This window comes from Sturnus vulgaris, chromosome W (assembly GCF_052056855.1).
Source record: "Sturnus vulgaris isolate bStuVul1 chromosome W, bStuVul1.hap1, whole genome shotgun sequence".
Taxonomy (NCBI): Eukaryota; Metazoa; Chordata; class Aves; order Passeriformes; family Sturnidae; genus Sturnus; species Sturnus vulgaris.
The window spans coordinates 43,592,260-43,613,049 of record NC_142282.1 but is presented as its reverse complement, the minus strand read 5'-3'; the positions used below and the strand labels follow the sequence as shown (position 1 = coordinate 43,613,049).

At 44.6% G+C, this 20,790-nt stretch overlaps 2 long non-coding RNA genes across 3 annotated transcripts; one reads left to right on the top strand and one right to left on the bottom strand.

Moving 5' to 3' along the window:
- Positions 1 to 1,263: 1,263 nt before the first annotated feature.
- LOC148220202 (uncharacterized) lies at positions 1,264 to 4,121 on the bottom strand. 2 transcript variants are annotated; one of them, XR_015798988.1, is made up of 4 exons: positions 3,716 to 4,121; positions 3,345 to 3,473; positions 3,075 to 3,205; positions 1,264 to 2,905 (listed from the first exon to the last, which is right to left on the bottom strand). It is a non-coding gene; the product is annotated as an uncharacterized LOC148220202 (long non-coding RNA). The 2 variants fall into 2 exon arrangements; XR_015798987.1 differs by lacking the exon at positions 1,264 to 2,905 and having other exon boundaries at positions 2,934 to 3,205; positions 3,716 to 4,115.
- Positions 3,272 to 8,231, top strand: LOC148220201 (uncharacterized). Its single transcript, XR_015798989.1, has 2 exons — positions 3,272 to 3,707; positions 4,782 to 8,231. It is a non-coding gene; the product is annotated as an uncharacterized LOC148220201 (long non-coding RNA).
- Positions 8,232 to 20,790: the final 12,559 nt, after the last annotated feature.

Below are 20,790 nucleotides of genomic sequence, written 5' to 3'. Positions count from 1 at the left end.
AAAGAAAAGATCGTCCTGTCACCAGACAGCAGATGAGACAAAAAACTAAGCAGCAATCTGCTGCTTCAGGCAAATCATAAGCTAGACATAGTCTGGCCACAAAGCGACCTTCAGTTAGATGTTACTACCTCTACTGAAACACCCTAGTTGGTATTAGTTTCCCCCCCAATGATTTTACTGTAACCCCTAATCCTGTATTCCCTTCCCTATCCCTAGAAAAAAAAAAAAAAAAAAAAAAGGGGGGGGGGGGAAGGGACAAAGGAAGGAGATGAAGGAGAAAACCCTAACTCTCTCTCTCCCCCCATCATAAAAATAACTGACTTTACTTATATTCCCTATCAGAAGGCCCATCCTTGTCCAAAGATGAAAATTTTCTCCGTTGATGCTGTCCTCACTGCTGCCTGGATCCTCTTCACCGTGCCGCACGCCTTCAGCTGGATCAGTCCACAACCCAAACAAAATGTCTGTGTGACTTTAGCAAAGACATTGAAACCAGATAACGTGCCTGTCTATGGGCAACCTTGATAACCCACTTTCCACATGTTTGGTAGGAATTCCCTTTGTAGCAGAGGAATGGCCCGTTCAGAACTCAAAGCTCCTCCGCACTACTGGTAAGAGACCAAATCCGGTTGACACTTGGGACCATTGGACAAAAATACTGCCAAATGCCCCAGAGGAACCCCAAGAATTAGATTTGCTGGGGTCCTCCAAAGCAACATACTGTGTCAAATTTTATAATAAAAGTCCAGAGCAAAATTGGCCTGAATTGAGTCAAATTCAAAACACATACAGAAAAGACATAGCATCCATCAATAAAGCCTACAATTATCCAGATTGGTGCAATTACACCACTCATGCTCTCTTTGAATCCTCCATCCACCCCAAAACGTTACCCCGTGGAATGTTTCTTATCTGTGGTGATTGGGTTTGGGCTGGAATCCCCTCTCGCCTTCAGGGGGGACCCTGTAGCCTTGGCAAGCTTTCTACCCTCACCCCCAACATTACCTTATTACATAATTGGAAAAAGGAAAGTGAATCAAAATGCTAAAAAAGATGTTACACTGAATTTGATGAGAGTTGTGACCCTAAATTGTACAATTGGAACAAACCCACAAGAGCTGCTGTCTCCCTGTTTTTTTCATGGGTGGCTGCAGCAAAAGCCCTTGGTGAAATTACTCATTTAGGGTGTTGGCCCAGTAAGCAAGCCAATGTCACATCTGCTGCTTTGATAGATCTTTTAAAGGATGAAGAAACCACGAGACACGCATCCCTGCAAAACCGAGCCGCAATTGACTTCCTGCTGCTCGCCCACGGACATGGCTGTGAAGACTTTGAGGGGATGTGCTGCTTCAATCTCTCCTCACGTTCAACATCCATGCAAGCAAACATCCAGAAGCTGAAAGACCTCGTGAAAGACTTGAAAGTACAAACCACCCCAGACTGGCTCAACAACCTTTTTGGACAATGGAGACTTGTATGGATTTTAATCATAGTTGTCATTGTATTTGTTATGTTTGCATGCTTTGTTCAATGCTTCAAGAAAGTAGCTGGAAGCGCCTTTTTAGTAAATACAGAGAGAGGAGTTGTGGAGGGAGCAGAAAACACAGAAGAAAGTTTCCCTGCATCCTCAGAACAAGCTCCTTGGAAAATCATAGCTTAGAGATAAGAAATGGCTTGTGAAATAACAAATACAAAAGGAATTTAGCTTCCCCCTCTTGGAAGACCCTCTTATCTATTTTCAATATTAGTGGTTCATTCTCTTTTAGCATCCATAGGCCAGCTTTGAATGTAAAATCCCTCAGGGATTGGTCAGAAAGTAGAATTCCCTTGGTATTGGTGCAAATTGTAAAACCCTCAAAAGATATAAAACCCCCTGTAAAACAATAGCCCTTGGTATATGCTAGATAGGATGCCTTCATAGAATAAACTATGGATTTGTGCCTTTCTGCATATGCTGGTCTCTTTTCCCCGCTGGTCTGAGAGCTCACCGCGAGCCAGAATTCTATCTGGGCAAGGCTCAGGAATTTGCTCCGTCACTGAGGGCTGCCAAAGCAGTCTCAGGGATCCACCATGCTTCCAGCTCTTCAAGCCACACCTCTTCACACACTGTCTGCCCTGCTCCAGGGAAGTCCTTATGTTAGCAGTCAGCTGAGGGATGTTGATAGCATGACTTCCAAGTTTTTTCCTTTTTTATACTTCTTAGTTTTAAATCCTTGCTGCGCCAGCAAGACTGTAGGATTTGTGTGAACCTCATCTGTGGGAAGTACTTGAACATGTTTTATGCCCCCTGTCTCGTTCTTATTTTTACATTTCTTGATGTTTTTCTGAAGTTTCTGGCAACTCTTGAGAACCAAAATGCCTCCTTTACTTAACGTTTTGCACTTATTTCGATCTGGTTTTCCCCATAGAATATGAATAATGCTGAGTGCTTTTTGTTGTTTCTGTTCTTTTTTGCTTTCTGTTTTGTTGTTTTTGTTCCTTTTTTCCCCCTCTGCCCTTTTTTTTATCTATTCCACTTCTTGCTGTCTTTATTTCTTACGACGTTCCAACACTTAAAACAGCGAGTAAAAAAAGATGTAAATCTGGGCTATTTGTACAAAGTTTGACATTTACAAAGCCAGTAACTAGACTTAGCTTTAAACGAATGAGTAGTTTTTTATTTTGTCCCGCAACCTATCTTTGTGAAACAATATGAATAAAAACGAGGCGGGGGGAGGGGGAGGGAGGGAGCGGGGATGCCTCTATGTTTACGTATTCAAAGAACCATTAATACCAGTCTCCTATGGTTTCTTGGTTTCTTCTTGGAAGCCATTTCGCTGGTCCCATCTAGGTCCCGGAACGCCCCGGCAGCCACTAGGCGCCTCTCGGCCCCACGAAGAAGCAGCGTCGGGGCCTCGGCTCCCCTCTGCAAAAGGCAGAGTGGCCGTGTCCCCTTTCGTGCCCTGCCGCGCTGCTGCACTCACCCGGGACAGCCTGTAGGTGAAGGCTGAGGACGAAGGCCAAAGGCTGCTCCTGCCCTCAGCAACACCCCCCGCGCCGCAGGGTTCAGGCCGGCATTTTAGGGCAGAAATTACTTTGCCTGATTTTGGGGGCTGAGGGCTATCCCGCGCTTCTCTGCGGGTGTTGCACTGCTTGAGCTGCTCTGCGCGGGGCTCCGCACGTTGCTTAATCCTTTGCCCGGAGCGCCGATAGGACGCAGTCAGCCCTGAGGATTCGCAGGTGCTGAGTAGATCCCGCCCAACACGGCACTGCCCAGCTCCGCCAGGGGGCAGCAGCGCCGCACTGCAGTTCGCCTTTCCCCCACATTCCACCTCCCCCCTCCCCTTTCCATTCCGCGCGCTCACCGCTTCTCGCTCAAACTAGAATGCCTGTAACTGAGGCTGCGACTGTTCTTGGATTCGTGTAGCTTAATTGAGCTAGGTCCCGGTGCGCTCTCATTTCAGCATACACCACTTGCTACAGCCCGCCACACCCTGCGAAGTGGGAGGGGCGGACCTGAGTGATCGGGGCTTGCCTACGTCTCCTCAGGGCCGCGGCGAGGGAGACCGGCCCGGACCCCGACCCTGGAAAGGGGGAATCGCCCCTCCCAGCCTTAGAACTATTCACGGCTGGCAGAGTCCCCGCGGCCCGGCACGGTGTCCAGGGCCCGCCAAGGGACTCCAGGGGCAGGCCGGGCCAGCGGAGAGGCAGTTTCTCCGAGTGCGTGCGTACGTACGTTGTGATGCAGTGGGTGCCTGTGTGTGCAGTATTCCTGAGCTCTTGGGGACTTCGGTGAGAGGTTTAATCCGTTTGTTCTCAGAGACTCAGACAGCTGTCCAAAAAAGCGTCTTAACGTTGCTCCGGGAGCAAGCTCTCCTGCTCGTAGGGGCCGTGTGAGTAGAGGAAGCGGTAATGACAGCCTCAGCGTGGTGCCGCCTCCCAAACCCGAGCAAGTAATTTCGTGACGATCAGGAATTTAACCTTTTCGGGAACGGTTTGTACTTCGAGGTCAGAGAAGAGGCTCAGTACGGGGCAGGCTCACAACTGAGCTTGGAGAGTCGGGGAGAGGAAGGCCCCCACCCTGTCCCACCGGGTGGCCCCGCAGAGCGTGCGGCGTGCTCAGATCCCTGCGTCTCTTCGCCTTCCCTCCGCCTCTTCCCCCAGCTCTGTGACTGCAAGCCCGCTTCCCATAAAGTCAGTCGTGTTGCTTGTCTCCTGCCCTTCTCGGCAGCCAGGTACAGGGCTGGTTTTGACTGTCATCTAAGAGAGAGGTCTGATTGGTTTGACTGTTTTTTTATTTTTTTCCTCTCTTTAATAAGTGCATTGATCACTTCTTCAGGATCTGGCTGGCATTTAATGGAATTGAAATGTGAAGTTTTAATAAATTGAAATTCCCTGTCTGAGCAGATAATTATTTAACTGCCACAAAGAAAGAGACATGTTTAGACGGGTCAAACACTGATTTTTGTCTTGGGAACTCAAAATCAGACAGTTACACTCTTGGGCAAGAATTTAAAAAGCAGCGTTAACCCAACTTTTAAAAGTGCTTGCTTCTCTTTCTTTCTTTCTTTGCTCTCTCTCTCTCTCGCTTACTTGCTTGCTTGTTATTAATTTCACGCTGCTAAAGATTCCAAAGCTAAGCCTTACTGATACCTCTGCCTCTCAGTCTTGGAGGCAGTGAGACAGAGGTATAAACAGTTTGACAATAACACCTAATAAGCTCTTTGCAGCGTGTATATATGGAGATGGATGCACTGCACGTGCACGGGCAGCTTGGTTAAATAATCTTTTCTCTGTTTCAGAAGATCTGCCTCACAGACTCAATACATCCATGTGAAAGCCAAGTGCAAAAGAAGTTGGATGCTCCTTGCACAAATGTTTGCACCGGATGACACTGTCTCCTGTATTTGCCACTCCAAGCTCTTACCAAATGAACCAAATGGTACTAGCCCCTGGAACTTATGCACCTCATTTTCAGCAGTGTATTTTGCAGTCCTTCCCATCAGAGATGCTTAGGAACCTGTGTGCGAGAAAAAGAGCCTTTTCTTGGACCAGGAAGAAATAAGCAAGTTCTGACTTCTGATACAGTGTATCTCAAGAGAAGCTCACAATGCAGAATGTATGACTTTCTTTACTGAGCAGGAACTTCCACGAGGAAGTGTCTGGAGTCCTTTCTCAATACAGCTTTGCATTTTATAATCCAGGTGCTCTGTTTTTGTTATATATGTTCATGCTTGTATGATAGCATCTATGTTTAATAATATGTAATAATAGAGATTATAAGCATACTATATTGCATATTATACATTATATGGGTATCTGTAGATCTATAGAGGCACATGAAATTCCTGCAGTTTCATATGACATCTAAATTTGGGTTTGCAGACTCAATCCTCCAAATATTTAATTGCATCCTCCAGGTGGATTATTTCCCTCAGGTCCAAGTTTGATACATCAGAAGGCTTTAAATCTGTTTAAGATAAAAATAGATTCCTTCGATGTTCAGTAAGTCTAGTTGATCATTTGGGGAAGAAAAAAAAATGCAGAAAAATAGTGGACTATCTTTCGAAAATTGCTCCTGTCATTTCTGCACCACTTGGGAGAAATAATCCCTTTTAAATGTTTCTAGAGTGCCATCACCCCCAAAAAACAAACAACCCCCCCCAAAACAAACTCATCCCAATTTTGTCAATTCATACAATTATTAATTTTCCTCCTGTAAGAATAATAATCTTGGCTAAAATAGGACACTAATGAAGTTCATTAAAGAATTATTTGATACTTATAATATTTTTTCTTAGAAGGAATTTATTGATACCATTTTAATTGGAAAAACTCGTTCATTTTTGAAGCTAGTTAAGCTCACTACTCTCCTACTTCATTTATACAGAAAATATAAATATATCTATATCATAATGTCTTTTCTGATGTAGAGATCCTGCATGAATCAATATGCATATCAGAGCCCTGGTTTTCAGGTGTGCCTTGAAGAGATACACAAATGAAATCCAAATTGTGTGTGTGTAAACAAAAGTAATTTAAGGGCCCTTCTTACTATAATGGAAAAGAATAGGATTTTGTATTTTACTTCAGTGGAAACAGAATCTTGCCTAATTTTGCAGGGTTTTAGAAAGCCAATCATGTACAGTCAAGGCATGTTCAGAAGCTATTATTTTAGTACTTAAATACATTTTTATAATGGCATCACATTCAAACTTTCAAAAACTTCCAAAGAACACATCAAACTTTCTATCTTGGTTTATTACACTATTCAGTTCTTCCCTTGGAAAAGCACCTTCTGACCTAATGAAAGTTTTGTGCAAGATTGAATTAAGTGGTGGAAGTCTTTCTTAAATTATTCAAGCAACTAACACAAAAATAATATATCTCGCAGTTATCATGAATTTCAAGCAATTTAATCTTGTTAAGAAGACAAATTATGGTGGGTGTTTTTCAAGAGGAATTCTACAATATGGTGTTTTATAGACATCTCTCCTATGGCAAGGCATGTATTGACTGAGGACTGATTCTGGCTTTGGTACTTTCATTGCTTGGCCAGATAATTTTCAGTGACCTGCTTTCTGCTCAGAAATGCAGGTATACTATTTGCACATAGAGTTCTGAGGAGATAAAGTCATTAGAGAAAAGATGGAAAAATAGAATTAAAGTATTACACCTTGCCAGAATAATTAAAAGTATTTTAAATGTTTTATCTCTATTTTTTTATTCAGCAGTTGCAGTTGTATGAAATATACCTTTTAGAAGAAGTTGTCTTGCCAAGTGATTGGTACTATAAAATCTAATGTATTTTGGGAGTAAATAATTTTAAATCCAGTACTGTGTGTCTCCCTCTTAAATTCCTGTGAAAACTCTACTGAATATCTTGCTTTCACATATAAGTCTGTATGGTTAACAAGAGATGGGCTTAAAAACTGCATTTTTATATCAATAGCTACACATCCTTATAACCTGATCAACTGGGTCAAACTCAACCCCTTTGAAATAAATTTAATAAATAAATGTGGATATTATTCCCTACTTCATAATCCACTATTTTTCTCCACTTGAATTGTTTGAGCTCAACAGCAACTCATGCCTAACATCACTGGAACTTACTTGCCCAGAGGGCTTAGTTGATTTCTGAAGGTCAAATGTAGTTTTCATGTATATTTGTATGCATGTTGACGATATTGTATATCTAGTAACTGCTTTAAGAAGATTAAATCTGAGTGTGAACACATTCTGAAAGAAGTAGACACCAGATAATGGATAGTCCATACAAGAAAGTGAGTACATGTAATCTCATAGCAATGTTTATAGACAGTGTAAAAAAATAAAAATTTCAATTTCCAGACCTAAGTCTGTATTTATGTGCTTGAAGTAATGGCATGTTATAGAAAAAATATGCAGACAATTGTTCTAATAATAACTTCTCTGATTTGAAAGAAAATCAGTTCTAACATGTTTTAATGTCTTTTTTAAAAATAAGTAAATTAGAAGAGAAACATTTCCATGCTCATTAGAATGGAAAACATTATTTGATGGATTTTATTTTGATAATTTAAATACTAGTAGGTTTCTACTTAGTCCGACTCAGCTGCTTCTATTTATTATGTTAATCATTTTATGCAACACCAAAATCGATACAAAATCAAAGATCATGTTATGCTTCTGAACAAAATATAGGATTTTTACAACATATATTGTGGGAGACTGTTTATCCTAAAGCATCAAAGACATTTTTACTGTGGTGCGACCTATTTTTAAAATATAGCTTAATTCTTATTTATTAATTTTATTTCAACACCATTAATATGATCTCTCATTAATTGTTTTATTAGGATATAGTATGTATCAGGTAAAGGCATCTTAAAACACGTTGTCAAATTCGCCATAATTAATTAATGTTTACTATTTTTCACTCTGAACTCAAAATTTACATAATCCAGAGTTTTTGTTGTACTGTTCTTTGCTCCAATTAGTTAAATAGCAAATCATATTTTGCCATCATTTGCCTTACAAAAGAAAGAAGGCTTAGAATTATGCCATCTCTGGTGAGCAAATTGTTAATTATTTGTTGTATATTGTAACTATTACAAATGTGGGGATTCGATTTCAGATGAGGTCTATTCAGACATTTTTTTCTGCACCATCTCTGCCAGATATAGATGTAAGCATATTTTTGTGTATCAATGAATCTTTTAGAAAAATTTGCAATTCGTCAAATAAAATTTTAACTAAGAAAATTGGAAGGACTATTACTGTGTCTGCAACAACGAAACTTTTGACTGGGTCCACTGCCAGCACCCTGCCAACCCAGTCTCTCACAGAATAGGTGTGCTGCGAGTATGTCTGTGAAAGAGCAAGGGAGGGACCACAATTCATAAAGCTTCTTGTATTAATCACAAGAACCTGTGTTACTTCTCTCAGATCCTGGACTAGCCTGTATGTACTATTTGATTTCCTCACTGGTAAAATAAGAGTATTGTGGGGAGACATGCATTTTTCTAAAGTTCCATCCTTAATTAATTCTTGAATTATTGTTTGTAACCTTTTCCTCCCTTCTAAAGAGAGCAGGTATTGCTGTATTGAATTGGACAGTCTTGATTGGTTATTTTAATTACTATAGTAGTTATATTTAATTTACCTCTATTTCCAGGCTTGGCCCAGACCATTTCTTCAATTTGCTTTTCATCCTCCTCCTTTAACTGGAGGAGTTTTACTATCATTTTGTCCCTTTCTGGAAGCACCCTGATGCCTAACTGCACTTGTAAATCCCTGCCCAACAAATTGCATCCTGCCCTTGGTACAAATAAAACATCCTCCATCCCTATTTTGTTTGTTCCTTCAAATATCACGTTTTATAACTGGTGCTTTAAATCTTTCCCCTTTTGTCCCTACTACTTGAATTGTATTCTGGCTTTTCTCTCATCCTGTTGGAATTTTACAGACACAGGTCCTCTCGGCCCCGGTATCTAGTAAAAAATTCAAATTCCTCCTCCTGGGGACCTACTTTTAAAGTTATCAAGGGGTCCTGATGATATTTCCACCCCAGGAGGAAAGGCCCCAGACCCCCCTATTGGTCCGTTTCCTGTGCCTCACTAAACACTTTCAGAATATTTTCCCTCTGTGGACAGTTCTGCCTTATATGTCCAACTTCCTTGCAATAGTGACAGATTGGGACCCAAGTATTTCATTCCCCTTTTACCTTTTTAGGGCCCCTTCCTCAGGGAGCTTTGTTCCCCTTAACCTCTTCCTGCCCCTCCTTTTTTTGGCCTCACTGGGGCCTCACCTCCTTAAAGGAGTGGGGTTTTGCACGGTGGTTTCCTTCGGCAATAGCCACTTCCATTACTTTAGCTTTTGCCTTTGCTTTCTCCTCATTCCTCCATACATATACCTTTTGGGCTTCTTTTAACAGGTCATTCAACCCTCTGTCTTGCCAATCCTCTAGTCTTTCTACCTTTTTCCTTATATCCTTCCATGCATGGGTGACAAAGGTCACTTTTAACAGAAGTTGTCCAGACTCCATATCAGTATCCATTCCCGAGTACTGTCTCATATTTCTCCTCTTTTTTGTTGTTGTTCAGTAAATGCCTTGTGGGCATTTTGATTCCAGGGGGCAGCTTCTCTTATTCCCTTGATAATAAATGCTCTGTACTCTTCCATGTCTTCCTTTCCCCTGGGGTTATTGTGGTCCCACATCGGACTCTGTAGGGGCATTTTCTCCTCCCCAGGGGGTCTGTTTACTTGTTTCCTCTCCCATATCAGAATCCCTGCTATTCGGATCATCTGTTGTAACGGCTTATCCCGGCCTATACAGAGTCTTTCACCCTCCACCGGTCTAGCTCAGGTGTTAGGGTGATATTCCTCTGGGCCTTAGCCACAGAGACGTAGATAAGATATCAAAAGAGGCTCTTTCCCCTGATAAAGTTACAGGTTTATTTCTCGTGGGTAGTGAGTGAAAAGGGAAGGGAAAAGAGCGGGGGAAGAGAGAGAAAAGAGGGGGAAGAATAGGGTAAAAGCGTGGGGGGGAAAAGAGAACGGGAGAAGAGAAAAAAAGGGGGGAAAAAGAAAGAGCGGGATAAGAGATTTGGGGGAAAAAAGAGATGCGGGAAAAGAGTGGGGGGAAAAAAGAGAACGGGGCAAGAGAGCGAGGTCAGCGGGTCCTGACCTTTTCTAGGGTCTGGAAAGGGGGGGCGGGGAGAAATTGGATCCCAGCCAGCTCTGTGTGGCCAGGAGGGGAGAGGGACCAAGATACAGGGTACAGCAGGGGTCACGGGATGTACCATTTACAATGTATCTAGGGAACGCAACATCTCCCCGTTTTTTGTTTAACAAAGTTGAAAGAAGGATATTGGTATCATTCAAATTACGATTTTGCCCACCACTTGTAGCTGGCGGGAGGGTTAGATTGTTTCAAGTCTTTCATTTCTATGTGATTGACTACTGAGGTAGAGGGAATGAGACTATGAATAGCCTTGAAAACCAAGTGACGTAGGATCCCGAATGCCATTATTACAAGGAAAAGAATAACAAAAATTAACACAATTGTTTTGACTATAGATGTCCACCACCCTGTGAGTCCCCAGCCTTTGAACAGTCCATTGAACCAATCTTCAGATTCTTGCTTTACTTGTCCGATTAAGTTGTTCATGTTTCGGAGGGCAGCATGGATGTTAGGAGCTCTCGAGGTCAGGTCCATACAGCAAAGTCCTTCAAATTCCTGGCACTCATGTCCGTGTAGTAGCAAGAGAAAATCTATTTTCTTGTTGGAGCGTCTGTGCCAGGGTCACCCAGACGTTCTGACGTGGCTGAGGGACGATCCATGCAGCTGCTAGACTGTTCAGTGTTAGCAGGAAGACAGCTTGGATGGGGTTCATCACGGGACTGAGAGAAGAGAAGCTTTTCTCTAGAAGGAAAAACAAACATTATAAAACCTATTAAAAGTCTCTATTTGCCGGAATGCCACCTTCTATGAGGATTTCTTTTCCTTTTTTTCTGTGGCGTCTTCTTTTTGAAGCCACTGTTACCTGCTCCTCATTCTCCTCAGTTGGAGCAGGATGTTTGGGAACGAACGGTTTCACCCACTTTTGGGGAATCCACCGAGGGCCTGAGGGAGTGGATACACACGCATAGCCACGCCCCCAGGTAACAAGTTCATAGGGACCTTTGATTTCCCAGGTTTCTGTGTCCCTAATCAAAACTGGAGGATGTTGGGATAACTTGAATTGTTTGCTACTGTTAAAGTGACGTACCACAGGTGGACTCATGTTTTCAAATGAACAATTTAGGAAATTGATAGTAAACATGGCTTTGCAGAGCTTCTGCTGTGGAGACATCCACACAGTTGAACTGCTCTGTTTAGCCAAAACCTGCTTGAGCATCTGATTGGCTCGCTCCACTATACCTTGGCCTGTGGGGGAGTGGGAGGTGCCAGTTTTATGTTCCACTCCCCACTGCTGGACGAATTCCAGGAACTCCTTGGACTTATATGCTGCGCCCTGATCAGTTTTGATTTCCTTAGGGATCCCCAACACTGAAAAGGCTTGCACTAGGTGTTGTTTGGCATGCATAGCCCTTTCTCCTGCATGGGCAGAGGCATAGACTGCACCTGAATATGTGTCAATGCTTACATGAACATATTTGAGGCGACCAAAACTAGGAATGTGTGTGATGTCTGTTTGCCATACCTCACAACTGCCAAGACCTCGGGGGTTAACCCCCATGCCCATTGAGGGCATGGTGTGCAGCTGACAGTTGGGACAGGTGGCCACAATGGCTCGAGCCTGACTCCGTGTTAGCTGGAACTGACGCATTAGACCTGGTGTATTCTGGTGATACTGCTGGTGGCTCAGCTTTGCCTGTTGGAAGATGTCAGGAAGGCGTGCTTGTTCTGCTGGGGTTGCAAGGGAGTCTGACTGACGATTCCCTTCTGCAATTTCGCCTGGCAAATCTGTGTGTGATCTCACATGCATCACATAGAACAGATGTTCTCTATGAGAAATCAAATAAATTAGTTTGGAAAGCAACCTGAAAAGCTGCTCATTTTCGATGTTTCTGAGCACTGCCTGCTCTGCCCTGGACACTATCCCCGCTACATAGGCTGAGTCTGTTACCAAGTTTATTGGCTCTGAGAACTTTTCAAAGGCTCTCACGACTGCTGCCAGTTCAGCTACCTGGGGTGACCCTTCCACAAACTCAACATCAGCTTCCCAATGCTGAGTCTGAGGATCTCTCCAAGTCATCACCGACTTGTGGGATGCCCAAGATGCATCTGTGAACACTGTGAGAGCTTTGAGTGGTCTCCTACTCCTCTTCTCACGAGGAATGAGGTGGAATTCCTCATTAAACAGCTTGTGAGACGGGGCATGGACTGATATTTGTCCTCTGTAGCTGTCCAGGGCTAATTGGAGACTGGCATTGCTCTGGAGCAAATGCTCAAACATCTCTTTAGTCAATTTTTCAGGTGAGTTCTTTCCCTCCTCAGACAGTTTAACAGGGAGGTGAATACATGTGAAGTCACAGCCAGCTAATTCATGCAGTCTGATCCTTGCTTTCCGAATCAGTTGTGCTATTAACTCTTGTGGCTTAGTGATAGTTTTGGATCTCTGGTGGGAGAGGAAGACCCACTCTATGATTAAGAGTGACTCTCTCTGCTCCTTGATCCATTGGAATATTAGCCCGTGTAAGTGTGGCAGTTTTCCTAGGATAATGAATTTGAAGGGCAGCTCGGGTTGGTAACGGTGAGCTTGCCTCTCTCCTAAGGTCTTTTGTACCTTTTCAATTGCAGTCTTTGCCTCTGGGGTCAGTTCCCTGGGAGAAAGCAGCTCTCTGGCCCCTTTCAATAAATTGAAAAGAGGTTCTAGGTCCTCATTAGTGAGGCCTAGCCAGGGCCTGACCCAATTCAATGACCCACACAGGGAATGGAGATCTGCTAAGGTTTTTGGATTACAATTAATTTCCAATTTCTGCGGAACAATGGTCCGTGCAGTAATTTCCAGGCCCAGGTACTTCCAAGGTGGCATCCTTTGGACTTTGTCCTCCTGCAATTCAAATCCAGCAGAGGTTAAAACTTTAACCACTAGGTCAAGTGTGTCCTGGAGTAGAGAGTTATCGGGTGCACACACTAGCACATCATCCATGTAATGAAGGATGATGGCCTCCCCTCTCTGGGCACGCACCTGGGACAGCAATGAAGCCACATACCACTGGCAGATGGAGGGACTACATTTCATTCCCTGTGGCAGAACTCTCCAGTGGTAGCGCTTCATTGGGGCCTCTCGATTGATGGTAGGAACCGAGAAGGCAAACCGTGGGGCATCCTCTGGGTGTAGGGGGATATGAAAGAAACAATCCTTGATGTCTAGAACAGCCAATTGCCAATCTCTGGGAAGCATTGTTGGAGAAGGCATTCCAGGTTGGAGAGAACCCATGTCTTCAATTACTTTGTTTATTTCCCGGAGGTCGTGGAGCAGCCTCCACTTGTCTTTCCCTGGTTTCTTTACCACAAAAATCGGGAAATTCCACGCACTTGTGGTCTCTTCTATGTGGCCTTTAGCCAATTGTTCCTCCACAAGCTCCTCAAGCGCCCTGAGCTTCTCCTTATTCATCGGCCACTGTGCTACCCACTTTGGGGTATCATCTAGCCATTTCAGTTTTTGGGTAGGGCGCCCCACAGTGGCCGCTTCTAAAAATCCCGAGGAGTTTTAGGGATAATTAATTTTACCCCCCACTGTGACATGGTGTCTCTCCCCCATAGAGGGCATTTATAATCTGTAACAAATGGATGGATGCTAGCCAATTTTCCATCCGGCCCCTCAATTTGTACGATGCTTTTTGATATTTTTGCCAATTTGACTCCTCCTACACCCTGGATTCTGCCTGCCACAGGCTGAATTTCCCAATGTGACGGCCACATCCTTTCAGGTATGATAGTCACATCAGCACCCGTGTCCAATACCCCCTCCACATGGAGGTGATCTGATCCACGGGTTAGGTTACATGCCAGAGAGGGCTTGTCCTCACCCACCACTTCTGCCCAGTAGACTTCAGGTGATTTTCCATCTACTGGGACCTCCTGTGGAACAGGAATGGCCTGGGCAAGGATTTGTCCCTCAGCCAGGTAATATGGTGGTAGGAGACATCGTGCCAGGAGAATGAGGCTAGTTATGCTTCCCTTGATGGTCATGGGAACCACCTCAATCTCTAGGGGTGTGTGTGCTGTGTCACCGACAACAAAGTACTCACTGTCCAGTTTCATGTGGTTTAACGTGACGTCCTGTGTACTGTTAGGTAAGTCCACTGTTATGACTGTCCAATCAGGTGACCTGAAATGAAAACCTCTGGTAGTCACAAGCCTAAAACGGCCTAGTGGCTTCCAAACCTTGTTAACTGAACATTTGATATTTTCATTGACATACATCCCCACACCCTCTATCCCATCCTCCCCCTTTTTGTTTATGAAGAGAGAGTCTTTTGCCAGTGTGGAGCCCGCAGTATTTATAGCCGAGCGCGCTATGGTGTTAATGGCGGGTACGCGCTGTAAAGTTAGTTTTTTTGTTTGTTGGTTTTCTTCTGTTTCTGGTTGTGTGGACAGTCCCTGGCGAAGTGTCCTGGCTGCTTGCACTGGAAGCAGATGATGTGCTGCAGTTGCTCTGGTGACACTGGTTGCTTCTTGGCTTCTGGTGTTACAGCTGCCACGGTCCTTGGGTGTGCCAGTCCTGGATTTCTTTCGTGTCCACTGAACAGTTCTGCTTTTCTGGCGCAGGCTTCAATCATCTGTGCTAGGCTAGGTGCTGGCTCCAGGGGAAGGCCAAGGATAACCCTACGGCAGGTTTCATTAGCATTCCTCTGAGCCATTTCTTTAATTAATTCAGCTTGTAATACTGGATCAGACACTTGTCTTTCTACTTGCGTACGAAGGCGGTCCACAAACTGTAAGAAACTCTCAGAAGTAAACTGTTTAATGTTAATATAACTGCCTTTAGTATCTACTGTTGGTAACTGATTAAAGGCTTTTTCTGCAACATTGCATATTTTATCTAAGACAGACTTAGATAGTACTCTGGTTTGGTTTTCAGGGCAATGCCAATCTTTTTCCCCACATAGGTGTTCATATGTGATATTATTATTATCAGCATCCTTTGCATTATCTGAGCTTTTTAAAAGCTCTTGTAAAAGCACTTTTAAAGATCTTTTCCATAGGCTTTCCCATAGATCATATTCGGAAGGAGTTAACAGACACCGGAAAAGCTCTTTGATATCATGTAGAACCAGTTCGTTTGAATTAAAGGTGGCTCTCATTATGCCTTTAAAGATTTCACTATTCCTACCAAATTCTCTTTGCACTTTACAAATTTCTTTTTTATCTTGGTAGGACAAAGGCTGATAACTTCTTTTTCCGTTTCTCTTACCAAGATAAACTACAGGAGCAACTGATGGTACATACTCTTTCTCCTGGTGCTGACTTTCAGGTTTGGGCATCCCCCCCCCACCGGGCCCAGGAGGCTGCCCACCTCCCCCCACCACGGGAGCACCATCCATCCCCCAGGGGCTGTGGGCTGATCCCTCCCCACCGCCACCCCCTCCGGCACGGAACCCAGCAGGGGCTACATTGACCTCCCCCACCCTGCAGCAGCTTGGAGGGAAGGAATGTGAAACCGGAGAGGGGGAGGGGTGGTGGAATTCAGGATTGCAACACCTGTGGGCGGGGTCGCCAGGTACCAGGCAGGACAGGGTCTTGGAGGGGGGAGGGGGCGGTGGAGCCGAGGGCAGGGAGGAGTTATGGGAGGGGACAGGCTTAGGGGCTGGGACCAGAGGGGGAAGGGGGTTGCGGGATGAAGGAGGAGACACGTGGCTGTCACGATATCGGCCCTCCCCCACTCCCTGAACCGCATGTCCAATGCTATCTGGGACCCCAATCCTGACCTGTCCAGATACGGCCATGTGTTCGTGGCCCGCGGGGGAAGGGAACAAGGAAGGAGAGCTGATAATTTTAGAAAAATCGTCAGAACCGGGATACTGGGGAGGATTTGGGGTTTCAGCACAGTTACAGCCGTGCTGAGCATGCTGCATTCTCAAGGGAGACCCTAGGGTGCTTTCCAGGTTATGGTTATAGGGATTTTTGGAAAGGGAAGGTGAGCTTGAATCATTTTGCTGCTGCTGTCTGTTGTTTTCTGTCTGAATTAAAACTTTCCGAATTTGTAAGAATATCGGAAGGAATACAGAGGCAGTTTTATCTCCATTTTCTACTTTTAAAGTTAATAAATTCCCTATTTCATCCCAAAATGAAATCGAATTTACTTTTTGCAATTCAAGGTCCGATATTTCAACAGACAGCCAGCTGGCAAAACGGGCTAGTTTTTTATTAGATATTAAAACATTTCCTGAACTTAGTATTTCTTTGAGTTGTTTTGTTATACTCTTTTGTAAAGCAGATTGCTGTATCCCCATAGTGTTAGCAATTTGCACTATATCTACCCCACTACCGTTAAAACACAGGAAAGGAGTTAGTTGTCAAGACGTACACCACGGTTTTCAGGCTTTACTAGATGCGGAACCGATGTTAATTTCGCCGGTTTTTTTGACAGCAAAACCTATGTGTGGCGCCCGCGCCGCTATAGGGACCACCCCCGCGCCGCAACAACCCGTAAAAACCGCAAAAACGGAAAAAAACCTCCCCTGTGCCGCAGCTTTGAAACCGATCAAAGCTGCCTGCCTGCTGCGCCGCGCCTGGGGTGGCCGCGTCCAGCCCTCCCCCCAGCCCCCGCGCCGCACCACGTGGCCGAGGGCTTCCGAGCCCCGCGCATGCTGCAAACACGCCCGCGCCGCCTGTCCTTCCGAGGACGGCTCTGGGCCGGCAAAATGCCACCGGTGAAACGTCCCCCGCGGAGCTCCGGGAACTACCCGCCGGAAAGGGACGCTTAACTCACCTTTTCTCTTGCAGGCAGACACGTCTGTGTACACGGTAGTGGATCTACGTCGTGAACCGACCTGTCTGGGACTGACAGGCTGCCGGTTCGTGCTGAAAAGTCTTCGAACTGCACAAAATGCAGCTTAAAGAAATTTGAGCTAGTTGATCAGCTCCTATGCTGGTCGAATCCCGAAATTAGGGATCACAGCGAAACGTGGGTGCTTTAAAGAAACACGCACGTGGGGCGCCAACTGTAACGGCTTATCCCGGCCTATACAGAGTCTTTCACCCTCCACCGGTCTAGCTCAGGTGTTAGGGTGATATTCCTCTGGGCCTTAGCCACAGAGACGTAGATAAGATATCAAAAGAGGCTCTTTCCCCTGATAAAGTTACAGGTTTATTTCTCGTGGGTAGTGAGTGAAAAGGGAAGGGAAAAGAGCGGGGGAAGAGAGAGAAAAGAGGGGGAAGAACAGGGTAAAAGCGTGGGGGGGAAAAGAGAACGGGAGAAGAGAAAAAAAGGGGGGAAAAAGAAAGAGCGGGATAAGAGATTTGGGGGAAAAAAGAGATGCGGGAAAAGAGTGGGGGGAAAAAAGAGAACGGGGCAAGAGAGCGAGGTCAGCGGGTCCTGACCTTTTCTAGGGTCTGGAAAGGGGGGGCGGGGAGAAATTGGATCCCAGCCAGCTCTGTGTGGCCAGGAGGGGAGAGGGACCAAGATACAGGGTACAGCAGGGGTCACGGGATGTACCATTTACAATGTATCTAGGGAACGCAACAATCTGTATTTCTTTGAATGTAAACAAAAGGTTCCGTTTAGATTGCATTTCGTCCCATGTATAAATGTTGGGCTCCCAAAAATGGTCTACTTGTTCTCCTAATCCATGTCTTAGGTTGCAATACAGGATGTGACCAAAAGTATGTATTCTATCACCATCTGTTGAAACCAGGTGGGGCAGTGATCCTTATCTGTGGGGGAGATATTCTCTGCTAATGGGTCATCTGTTAAAATCAGGTGGGGCAGCGATCCTTATCTTTTCCAAAACCCATACTTCCTCCAGGAAGATATCATCTGTTAATGGGCCATTGAGTCCCACTGAATGACTGATAAAATTACATCATCCCACTGGGAGGTGCTCCAGCCAGGGGGAGGAGCCAAGCCTTTCCTACCTAGATAAAAACTGAGATCTGGAACACCAAGACAGCCTTTTTCCACTGGATTCCAGAGGAAAAAACGGACCTTTCCATATCATCACTGGACCTTCAGAGGAAAACTGCACCCTTCTACAGGACCACTGCTTCAACTGAACCATATCTGTCCCTCCAGGAGGGCTGCAGCCACCATTTAATCAGGCTGCTACCAACATCCTGACTGACGGGGTGTCAGGTTGTATTCTGACTCTGTCAGTGGTTTTCTTGGGTTTGTTCTCTGTAATACTGTATTTCTATTTCAATTTTCCTAGTAAAGAACTGTTTTTCCTATTCCCATATCTTTGCCTGAGAGCCCCTTAATTTCAAAATTATAATAATTTGGAGGGAGGGGGTTTACATTCTCCATTTTAAAAAGAGGCTCCTGTCTTTCTTGGCAGACACCTGTCTTTCAAACCAAGACAATCCAATAGCATCTTCTAGTAGACCTTTTAATTCTTTCTTCAATGCCCTTACTTCCGAGGAATTAAATGGGGCAATTACAAACCAAATCCCCCCTGTGCCTGTCCCAACGGGACCTCCCAGAGGGGGTTTAGTGATACTGCTTGGTCCTCACTTTTCAGTTCTTCCCTCTGGGCCACTCTTCCCCTGGTATTCTGACTGGGTCTGTCAGAATGCGGAGGGGGTGCATTGGGTGCTGGCAGTTATGGGGGTGGTAGGCAATCGAAAGGGTCCCTGTTTTTATTTTCTTCTATTTTAAATGCCTTCACGTCTCCCAAATAAGTTCCCTTTTCCTCCTGACTGACAGCTTCTTTGGCATTTACATAAATATTCAAAGCTTGGCACATTTCCCTTTCAAAAGAACTGTATAGAGGACAGTATAAATGGTCAGATCTTTAGTCCATTTTATCATACAGTAGTCTCTAATTCTGATCTTATTTTTATCTTTTGTGTTGGAGTTCTTTTCCCACTGTGTCAATTTTATACCTAGGGGACTATCGGGAGGGACATCCATCTGGCTGCCCTTTCCTCTGGGGGTTTTGTCTCTGCTTACTTTGTGTCCCATTTCATCAGTTTTATCCCACCACCTCTTGCACAGTGCCTTTGCCTCTCTTTTTCTTCAGTTTCCACGCAAATCTAAAGATACACTCTTTGCAAGTCTTCCCAATTCCCCTCAGATACAATCCATATTCTAGGAACTAAATACCATCTGCCACACACTATTTCTGCTTGTCGTGACTCAGCCCCTACTTCCCTCCAAGCTGTTCTTATTCTTGGGCTTTCTCCTCGTGTCCCACAGAAACTAAGAAATTCACTGCTTGATATCTGGCTGCTACTTCTGCTTTCCCAACACCCCTGACACCAAGCTCTTCTGAGGGTAGTGGTGCGATATCACCTCTTATGAGAGTTTTTACATTCACACGAAACCCAAGGCTCACAGCCAGGTCCACAATTCAAGCACAAAATTTCACTTATACAGACAGCACAAAATCTCTATTGTAAACAATCAAATCTTTGGTTGTTTCCAGCCGCCCCAGTCGACCGAGAATGGAACTGCAGATCTGAGATCCTCACTTGCTCTGTGCTAATAGCATGTCTCATTCACTCCGTGGTTATACTTGTCAGTCACACAAAATGAAACAAGGGACATACACCTTCACCTTGCACACATTTCTAGAACAATAATAAAAACTTTGGTTGTTGAATCAGGTACTGACGTCCCTTTACAAATACTTATTCACTTACACAATGACCTATCTCCCTGAAATAGCCTTGAACCCCTCTAAGATTCTCCCAAACTTAAAATTTTTCTACTGCCACTCACATACTTATAAAACCCCAATCATATAGCAACACATAAACAAACTTTAAAGGTCCTGCTACAAGACTTTTTCCTTGCCCTGTTATCAAGCAAACCTAATCAATTTCTCAGATCTCGCAGGTATTGTTTCTCTATTTAGCAGCTAAACACCCCATATGAGCCCAACCATTCATGCCTCAAGGGTATACTGGGGTTTCAGGTTCTTAGCATCTTGACTTTATTCAGACCCTGCACTCACCTTTTTAACTGTTCCAACCCTCAATATAACCAATATTCCTGTAGACAGTCAGAGATGGGACGAGTGCAGTACTACCTTGGAATTAGGCTTCCTACAGTCGTAATTACAGGCAATTTCTCTCCTCTTTGTTTTCTTAATTCCCCGTTTTAACCCCAAAGTAACTAAGCCTCCCCTTATTCTGGGCCTTCACTCAGCCTCCAGGATTCGCTGGTCGTTTCCCTTGTGGGAAGATGAAAACACGGTTACAAGGACTCCCCACTCACCTCGTAGATCAGGGACTGTCCCATCTACGTCTCTTGCATACACACGCACACTCCCGGATTTTCACGACCCCCTCTTTTTGCAATATACTCACCCATTTGGGTTCTTCATGCACAGATTAAAAGTTGCCGTGGTTCCTTAATAAATTTTACTTCCCTTTTATCTTTTTGTCCCTTTTTATCCTACTGAGGGTTAACCTGTGGTTCCATTGTGGCTGCAGGAGAAGCCCAGGCAGCCAGGCAGGCTGCTTAATTAAGTGGGGGCACCCCCGGCCCGGGAAACCCTAAAGCCGGGGAGACTCAGGATTTGTATCTTGGTGGGACCTCCAATTTGTGAAAAATGAGATTTGCAATTTGGAATTTTTTCTTTTTTTATGTTTTGCAAGGAATAAAAAAAATTAACTAGTGCTGGGGTTCCCCTTGGCGTTTGGCCAAA